This window comes from Rutidosis leptorrhynchoides, chromosome 11, assembly GCF_046630445.1.
Source record: "Rutidosis leptorrhynchoides isolate AG116_Rl617_1_P2 chromosome 11, CSIRO_AGI_Rlap_v1, whole genome shotgun sequence".
NCBI lineage: Eukaryota > Viridiplantae > Streptophyta > Magnoliopsida > Asterales > Asteraceae > Rutidosis > Rutidosis leptorrhynchoides.
This window is the reverse complement of record NC_092343.1, coordinates 272414204-272423564: the sequence shown is the minus strand read 5'-3', so window position 1 is coordinate 272423564 and position 9361 is coordinate 272414204.

Genomic DNA, 9361 nt, shown 5'->3' with positions numbered 1-9361 from the left:
ACTTTGGTTCAATTTCTATAACTATAACAATCTTATTTCAAGTGATGATCTTACTTGAACTTGTTTTCGTGTCATGATTCTGCTTCAAGAACTTCGAGCCATCCAAGGATCCGTTGAAGCTAGATCCATTTTTCTCTTTTCCAGTAGGTTTATCCAAGGAACTTAAGGTAGTAATGATGTTCATAACATCATTCGATTCATACATATAAAGCTATCTTATTCGAAGGTTTAAACTTGTAATCACTAGAACATAGTTTAGTTAATTCTAAACTTGTTCGCAAACAAAAGTTAATCCTTCTAACTTGACTTTTAAAATCAACTAAACACATGTTCTATATCTATATGATATGCTAACTTAATGATTTAAAACCTGGAAACACGAAAAACACCGTAAAACCGGATTTACGCCGTCGTAGTAACACCGCGGGCTGTTTTGGGTTAGTTAATTAAAAACTATGATAAACTTTGATTTAAAAGTTGTTATTCTGAGAAAATGATTTTTACTATGAACATGAAACTATATCCAAAAATTATGGTTAAACTCAAAGTGGAAGTATGTTTTCTAAAATGGTCATCTAGACTTCGTTCTTTCGACTGAAATGACTACCTTTACAAAAACGACTTGTAACTTATTTTTCCGACTATAAACCTATACTTTTTCTATTTAGATTCATAAAATAGAGTTCAATATGAAACCATAGAAATTTTATTCACTCAAAACGGATTTAAAATGAAGAAGTTATGGGTAAAACAAGATTGGATAATTTTTCTCATTTTAGCTACGTGAAAATTGGTAACAAATCTATTCCAACCATAACTTAATCAACTTGTATTGTATATTATGTAATCTTGAGATACCATAGACACGTATACAATGTTTCGACCTATCATGTCGACACATCTATATATATTTCGGAACAACCATAGACACTCTATATGTGAATGTTGGAGTTAGCTATACAGGGTTGAGGTTGATTCCAAAATATATATAGTTTGAGTTGTGATCAATACTGAGATACGTATACACTGGGTCGTGGATTGATTCAAGATAATATTTATCGATTTATTTCTGTACATCTAACTGTAGACAACTAGTTGTAGGTTACTAACGAGGACAGCTGACTTAATAAACTTAAAACATCAAAATATATTAAAAGTGTTGTAAATATATTTTGAACATACTTTGATATATATGTATATATTGTTATAGGTTCATGAATCAACCAGTGGCCAAGTCTTACTTCCCGACGAAGTAAAAATCTGTGAAAGTGAGTTATAGTCCCACTTTTAAAATCTAATATTTTTGGGATGAGAATACATGCAGGTTTTATAAATGATTTACAAAATAGACACAAGTACGTGAAACTACATTCTATGGTTGAATTATCAAAATCGAATATGCCCCTTTTTATTAAGTCTGGTAATCTAAGAATTAGGGAACAGACACCCTAATTGACGCGAATCCTAAAGATAGATCTATTGGGCCTAACAAACCCCATCCAAAGTACCGGATGCTTTAGTACTTCGAAATTTATATCATATCCGAAGGGTGTCCCGGAATGATGGGGATATTCTTAAATATGCATCTTGTTAATATTGGTTACCAGGTGTTCACCATATGAATGATTTTTATCTCTATGTATGGGATGTGTATTGAAATATGAAATCTTGTGGTCTATTATTATGATTTGATATATATAGGTTAAACCTATAACTCACCAACATTTTTGTTGACGTTTTAAGCATGTTTATTCTCAGGTGATTATTAAGAGCTTCCGCTCTCGCATACTTAAATAAGGACGAGATTTGGAGTCCATGCTTGTATGATATTGTGTAAAAACTGCATTCAAGAAACTTATTTTGTTGTAACATATTTGTATTGTAAACCATTATGTAATGGTCGTGTGTAAACAGGATATTTTAGATTATCATTATTTGATAATCTACGTAAAGCTTTTTAAACCTTTATTTATGAAATAAAGGTTATGGTTTGTTTTAAAAATGAATGCAGTCTTTGAAAAACGTCTCATATAGAGGTCAAAACCTCGCAACGAAATCAATTAATATGGAACGTTTTTAATCAATAAGAACGGGACATTTCAGTTGGTATCCGAGCATTGGTCTTAGAGAACCAGAATTTTGCATTAGTGTGTCTTATCTAGTTTGTTAGGATGCATTAGTGAGTCTGGACTTCGACCGTGTTTACTTGAAAAATGATTGCTTAACAAATTTTGTTGGAAACTATATATTTTTAACATGTGAATATTATGTGATATATTAATCACTTAACGCTTTTGATATTATGTGATATATGTCTACCTCTAGAACAAGTCCCATTGACTCACCTAATAATAATGAAGATTCAAATGTAAATTGGAATGATTCGTGGACTGATTCACAAGTTCCCGAAGAGGAACCGGAAGAAGAGTCGGAACCGGAAGAAAAATCGGAACCGGAAGAAGAATCGGAACCGGATGAAGAAATAGAACCGGTGGGGGAAATAATAAAACGGTTAAGTAAAAGAAAATCCTCAACCAACCGACCAAGGTTAATTATGGTCAATGGTGTTTCCGCCAAGGAAGCAAAATATTGGGAGGATTACCAATTCTCCGATGAATCGGATTCTGACGAGAATTCCGATGATGTTATAGAAATTACCCCAACTGAATTTAAAAAGGCAAAAGAAAATAATAAGGGAAAGGGCATAAAAATAGAGAAATCTAATTCCAACCCCGATGAACTTTATTTGTATCGTCAACCCCCGAAGTCCTTAAGTTGTAACAATGACCCGGGAACCTCTAAACCACCAGGTTTTTCTAAACCAATGTGGAAAACGACGGCTCGTATTATGGGAACATCATATATCCCTAGAAACTTGGCAAAACGAACCAAAATCGAAGAAGAAGAAACAAGCGAGTCGGAATAAGATAGTTGTATTCGTGTGGTGTAATATATGTAATATAGTGTGCTTATGCTTTATGATATATGTAAAAATTGCTTGTATTAATAAGTATTTTTTTTTATGAATCTAACTCTTGTTTATTTTACAGTATAAAAACACAAAATGGATAGACAACCCAATATTTTAAGGGACCTACCCGGAGACATGATTGATGAAATCATGTCTAGAGTCGGTCAGAATTCTTCGGCACAACTATTTAAGGCGAGATCAGTTTGTAAGACATTCGAAGAACGTTCCAAGAATGCCTTGGTTTATAAAAGGCTTTCGTTCGAAATATGGGGGATATCACATTGGGAAATCCATAAGTTACGATGTGTTTACTTTGACGCATATATTGCGGGGAACCCAAATGCTATTTTACGCAATGGGTTAAGAAATTATTTTGACTCAATATATCCGAATATTGGACTTCGTGATTTAGAAAAAGCGGCTAACATGCAACATAAAGAAGCATGTTATGCTTACGGATTAGTAATGTTCGCTTCTCACCAAAGTGAGAACAAGAACATCGGGCTACAACTATTAAACAAAACGTTCCCACAAGTGACGGAGTCGGTAATTGGGGTAAGAAATGAGGTTTTTAGATTGTTACGGGACTGTTGGACATTACGTAACCCTCGTCCCTTTGACGACGTTACAACACGTTGTCTTATCAACTGCCATAACGGTTATGTTCCACAAGACCAAGGATGGGAAGTAGTCCTAGTAAAACCAGAATGCATGACTTGTTTCTGGACGTATGAATTACGTGTCTTTATTGCCTTTGCTGAACGACTTGTGTACTAGCTAGAATTATCTTCACAACTATCTTGTATCAAAGTTATTGTGTGCTATATTTCATGCTTTATGTAAAATAAGCGGTATTGTAAGTTTGTAAAATATTGTATAAAAGTTTGAACGCGAAATATTATTATAATCAGTTTTTCATATAGAATTGTAGTAGTTGAATTGTATATTAGCTACTAAGTATGAACTTAACGGGTAGGTACTACCCGGATTTAAACTTATAAAACGCTAATATGAAGAAAAAGCTTTTATAAATGAGTTCATATTATGCTACGAAATACTATTAACTACTCTTAATATTCTGTATGATTAACTTGTTCCATTTGACAATTTTGAAGGAAATGGCACCGACTACTCGACACACCGTGAATATGAATGAAGAGGAATTCCGTACTTTTCTAGCTTCAAACATAGCCGCAGTACAGGCTGCGCTACATACCAACAATAACCTTGGATCTAGCAGTACAGGAAATCGTGTAGGATGCACCTACAAAGAATTCACTGCCTGCAAACCTTTGGAATTTGATGGAACCGAAGGACCGATCGGATTGAAACGGTGGACCGAGAAGGTCGAATCGGTGTTTGCCATAAGTAAGTGTACTGAAGAGGACAAAGTGAAGTACGCTACGCATACCTTCACAGGTTCTGCGTTAACATGGTGGAATACCTATCTAGAGCAAGTGGGACAAGACGATGCGTACGCACTACCGTGGTCAGCATTCAAGCACTTGATGAACGAGAAGTACCGTCCCAGAACCGAGGTCAATAAGCTCAAGACAGAACTTAGAGGGTTACGAACCCAAGGATTTGATATTACCACGTATGAAAGAAGATTCACATAATTGTGCCTATTGTGTCCGGGAGCGTTCGAAGATGAGGAAGAGAAGATCGACGCGTTTGTGAAAGGATTACCGGAAAGAATCCAAGAAGATATAAGTTCACACGAGCCCGCCTCCATACAACAGGCATGTAGAATGGCTCACAAACTAGTGAACCAGATTGAAGAAAGAATTAAAGAACAGACTGCTGAAGAGGCCAATGTGAAGCAAGTCAAAAGAAAGTGGGAGGAAAACGGTGATAAGAATCACCAATATAACAACAACAGCAATTACAACAATAATCGCAACAATTATCCCAACAATCGCAACATCAATCGCAACTACAACAAACGGCCCAACAACAACAACAACAACAAAAACAGTAACTACAACAATCATCCCAACAACAATAATAACCGCAACAACAACAACAATCAGAAGCAGCTATGCCAAAGGTGTGAAAAGTATCACTCGGGGTTCTGCACCAAATTTTGCAACAAGTGTAAAAGAAATGGTCATAGTGCTGCGAAGTGTGAGGTCTTCGGACCAGGGGTTAATAGAACGAAAGGAACAAATGGTGTTGGAACGAGTAATGGCGGAGCAAGTAGTGTCGGAGCAAGTTATGCCAATGTAGTTTGTTATAAATGTGGAAAACCGGGCCACATTATTAGAAATTGCCCAAACCAGGAGAACACAAATGGACAAGGCCGCGGAAGAGTTTTCAATATTAATGCGGCAGAGGCACAGGAAGACCCGGAGCTTGTTACGGGTACGTTTCTTATTGACAATAACTCTGCTTACGTTTTATTTGATTCGGGTGTGGATAGAAGCTATATGAGTAGAGATTTTTGTGCTAAATTAAGTTGTCCATTGACGCCTTTGGATAGTAAATTTTTACTCGAATTAGCAAATGGTAAATTAATTTCAGCAGATAATATATGTCGGAATCGAGAAATTAAACTGGTTAGCGAAACATTTAAGATTGATTTGATACCAGTAGAGTTAGGGAGTTTTGATGTGATAATCGGTATGGACTGGTTGAAAGAAGTGAAAGCAGAGATCGTTTGTTACAAAAATGCAATTCGCATTATACGAGAAAAAGGAAAACCCTTAATGGTGTACGGAGAAAAGGGCAACACGAAGCTACATCTTATTAGTAATTTGAAGGCACAAAAACTAATAAGAAAAGGTTGCTATGCTGTTCTAGCACACGTCGAGAAAGTACAAACTGAAGAAAAGAGCATCAATGATGTTCCCATTGCAAAAGAATTTCCCGATGTATTTCCGAAAGAATTACCGGGATTACCCCCACATCGATCCGTTGAATTTCAAATAGATCTTGTACCAGGAGCTGCACCAATAGCTTGTACTCCTTACAGACTCGCACCCAGCGAGATGAAAGAACTGCAAAGCCAATTACAAGAACTTTTAGAGCGTGGTTTCATTTGACCAAGCACATCACCGTGGGGAGCTCCTGTTTTGTTTGTCAAGAAGAAAGATGGTACATTCAGGTTGTGTATCGACTACCGAGAGTTGAACAAACATACCATCAAGAACCGCTACCCACTACCGAGAATCGACGACTTATTTGATCAACTACAAGGCTCGTCTGTTTATTCAAAGATTGACTTACGTTCCGGGTATCATCAAATGCGGGTGAAAGAAGATGATATTCCAAAGACTGCTTTCAAAACACGTTACGGTCATTACGAGTTTATGGTCATGCCGTTTGGTTTAACTAATGCACCAGCTATGTTCATGGACCTTATGAACCGAGTGTGTGGACCATACCTTGACAAGTTTGTCATTGTTTTCATTGATGACATACTTATTTACTCAAAGAATGACCAAGAACACGGTGAACATTTGAGAAAGGTGTTAGAAGTATTGAGGAAGGAAGAATTGTACGCTAAGTTTTCAAAGTGTGCATTTTGGTTGGAAGAAGTTCAATTCCTCGGTCACATAGTGAACAAAGAAGGTATTAAGGTGGATCCGGCAAAGATAGAAACTGTTGAAAAGTGGGAAACCCCGAAAACTCCGAAACACATACGCCAGTTTTTAGGACTAGCTGGTTACTACAGAAGGTTCATCCAAGACTTTTCCAGAATAGCAAAACCCTTGACTGCATTAACGCATAAAGGGAAGAAATTTGAATGGAATGATGAACAAGAGAAATCGTTTCAGTTATTGAAGAAAAAGCTAACTACGGCACCTATATTGTCATTGCCTGAAGGGAATGATGATTTTGTGATTTATTGTGATGCATCAAAGCAAGGTCTCGGTTGTGTATTAATGCAACGAACGAAGGTGATTGCTTATGCGTCTAGACAATTGAAGATTCACGAACAAAATTATACGACGCATGATTTGGAATTAGGCGCGGTTGTTTTTGCATTAAAGACTTGGAGGCACTACTTATATGGGGTCAAAAGTATTATATATACCGACCACAAAAGTCTTCAACACATATTTAATTAGAAACAACTGAATATGAGGCAGCGTAGGTGGATTGAATTATTGAATGATTACGACTTTGAGATTCGTTACCACCCGGGGAAGGCAAATGTGGTAGCCGATGCCTTGAGCAGGAAGGACAGAGAACCCATTCGAGTAAAATCTATGAATATAATGATTCATAATAACATTACTACTCAAATAAAGGAGGCACAACAAGGAGTTTTAAAAGAGGGAAATTTAAAGGATGAAATACCCAAAGGATCGGAGAAGCATCTTAATATTCGGGAAGACGGAACCCGGTATAGGGCTGAAAGGATTTGGGTACCAAAATTTGGAGATATGAGAGAAATGGTACTTAGAGAAGCTCATAAAACCAGATACTCAATACATTCTGGAATGGGGAAGATGTACAAGGATCTCAAGAAACATTTTTGGTGGCCGGGTATGAAAGCCGATGTTGCTAAATACGTAGGAGAATGTTTGACGTGTTCTAAGGTCAAAGCTGAGCATCAGAAACCATCTGGTCTACTTCAACAACCCGAAATCCCAGAATGGAAATGGGAAAACATTACCATGGATTTCATCACTAAATTGCCAAGGACTGCAAGTGGTTTTGATACTATTTGGGTAATAGTTGATCGTCTCACCAAATCAGCACACTTTCTGCCAATAAGAGAAGATGACAAGATGGAGAAGTTAGCACGACTGTATTTGAAGGAAGTCGTCTCCAGACATGGAATACCAATCTCTATTATCTCTGATAGGGATGGCAGATTTATTTCAAGATTCTGGCAGACATTACAGCAAGCATTGGGAACTCGTCTAGACATGAGTACTGCCTATCATCCACAAACTGATGGGCAGAGCGAAAGAACAATACAAATGCTTGAAGACATGCTACGAGCTTGTGTTATTGATTTTGGAAACAGTTAGGATCGACATCTACCGTTAGCAGAATTTTCCTACAACAACAGCTACCATTCAAGCATTGAGATGGCGCCGTTTGAAAGACTTTATGGTAGAAAGTGCAGGTCTCTGATTTGTTGGAGTGAAGTGGGGGATAGACAGATTACGGGTCCGGAGATTATACAAGAAACTACCGAGAAGATCATCCAAATTCAACAACGGTTGAAAACCGCCCAAAGTCGACAAAAGAGCTACGCTGACATTAAAAGAAAAGATATAGAATTTGAAATTGGAGAGATGGTCATGCTTAAAGTTGCACCTTGGAAAGGCGTTGTTCGATTTGGTAAACGAGGGAAATTAAATCCAAGGTATATTGGACCATTCAAGATTATTGATCGTGTCGGACCAGTAGCTTACCGACTTGAGTTACCTCAACAACTCGCGGCTGTACATAACACTTTCCACGTCTCGAATTTGAAGAAATGTTTTGCTAAAGAAGATCTCACTATTCCGTTAGATGAAATCCAAATCAACGAAAAACTCCAATTCATCGAAGAACCCGTCGAAATAATGGATCGTGAGGTTAAAAGACTTAAGCAAAACAAGATACCAATTGTTAAGGTTCGATGGAATACTCGTAGAGGACCCGAGTTCACCTGGGAGCGTGAAGATCAGATAAAGAAGAAATACCCGCATCTATTTCCAGAAGATTCGTCAACACCTTCAACAGCTTAAAATTTCGGGACGAAATTTATTTAACGGGTAGGTACTGTAGTGACCCGAACTTTTCCATGTTTATATATGTTAATTGAGATTGATATTTACATGATTAAATGTTTCCAACATGTTAAGCAATCAAACTTGTTAAGACTTGATTAATTGAAATATGTTTCATATAGACAATTGACCACCCAAGTTGACCGGTGATTCACGAACGTTAAAACTTGTAAAAACTATATGATGACATATATATGGATATATATATAGTTAACATGATACTATGATAAGTAAACATATCATTAAGTATATTAACAATGAACTACATATGTAAAAACAAGACTACTAACTTAATGATTTTTAAACGAGACATATATGTAACGATTATCGTTGTAAAGACATTTAATGTATATATATATATCATATTAAGAGATATTCATACATGATAATATCATGATAATATAACAATTTAAAATCTCATTTGATATTATAAACATTGGGTTAACCACATTTAACAAGATCGTTAACCTAAAGGTTTCAAAACAACACTTACATGTAACGACTAACGATGACTTAACGACTCAGTTAAAATGTATATACATGTAGTGTTTTAATATGTATTTATACACTTTTTAAAGACTTAAATACACTTATCAAAATACTTCTACTTAAAAAAAATGCTTACAATTACATCCTCGTTCAGTTTCATCAACAA